The 1,053-nt window shown below is 36.6% G+C and overlaps 1 pseudogene; it reads right to left on the reverse strand.

Moving 5' to 3' along the window:
* Positions 1 to 200: 200 nt before the first annotated feature.
* On the reverse strand, positions 201 to 520 carry LOC150012216 (synaptophysin-like protein 1 pseudogene; annotated as a pseudogene).
* Positions 521 to 1,053: the final 533 nt, after the last annotated feature.

The following is a 1,053-nucleotide window of genomic DNA, read 5'->3' on the forward strand; positions in this document are numbered from 1 at the left end:
ATAAGACCTAAAATTCTAAAACTCTTAGAAGAAAGTACAGCAGAAAAGTTTCATGACTTTGGGTTTGGCAATAATTTTTTTAACCCACCAATTTATTCAAAAACTCATTACTTTTATTGGAAACAAACAATGCTTCTCAAGATGTTGGCAACAGGTCATAGTGTAGATGTTCATTTCATACAGTGTACTTTTTCCTTTAATTATATTCCAGTAGGAGATGGAACATCTCCTTGGCCATGGGAAGCAGAAGTATTTGATGGACTGTGTAAGCTAGTCCTCTTGTACACAGATCATACATTTCCTTTCCAAAGTATCATATTCAGAAAGCCAAAGATCACAGGTACATTTAGGGATTCCATACTAGTCACAGAGCTGCTTCTTGAGAATTACAGGGTGCAAGTTTCTGGACAATACTGTGACTGGTAGCTATTTAATATCTATCTGTAAGAGCTTTAGCCCAGGCTGAAGTGCTCACCAGCCACCAGAAAGAAGCAATGAGAGAAACAACAAAGTCTACCATGGGAAGGTTTCGACAATCCCCTATACATGTTTGTGTGACCAACACAGAGCAGAAGAGCAGCAATGCAGTGCAGGAAGACAAAGACTGCAAACATAACAAAGAAAAAATAGATAAACTGGACTTCCTCAAAATTAAAAGCTTTGCACATCAAAGAACTATGTCGACCAAGTGAAAAGGCATATGGTTTGCAAATAGTTCTCTCACAGAATGGAGAAAATGTTTGCAAACCATGTCTGGTAAGGGATTAATATCCAGAATATATAAAGAACTACTACAACTCAGCAACAAAAAGTAAACAATGCAATTGAAAATAGATAAGTGACTTGAGTAGGCATTCCTCCAAATAAGATATACAAATGACCTAGAAGCACATGAAACATGTGCAATGTCACTAGCAATTAGAGAAATACAAATCAAAGCCACAGTAAGGTATCACTCTAGACCCATTAAGATGTTCACCATTAAAAAAAAACGACAGAAAATAACAAGTGTTTTTGACAGTTTTTGGTGTGACTGGTCGAAACAACTCAATG

Source organism: Furipterus horrens, unplaced genomic scaffold (assembly GCF_987537825.1).
Source record: "Furipterus horrens unplaced genomic scaffold, mFurHor1.1.pri manual_scaffold_4, whole genome shotgun sequence".
In the NCBI taxonomy this organism is placed as follows: Eukaryota; Metazoa; Chordata; class Mammalia; order Chiroptera; family Furipteridae; genus Furipterus; species Furipterus horrens.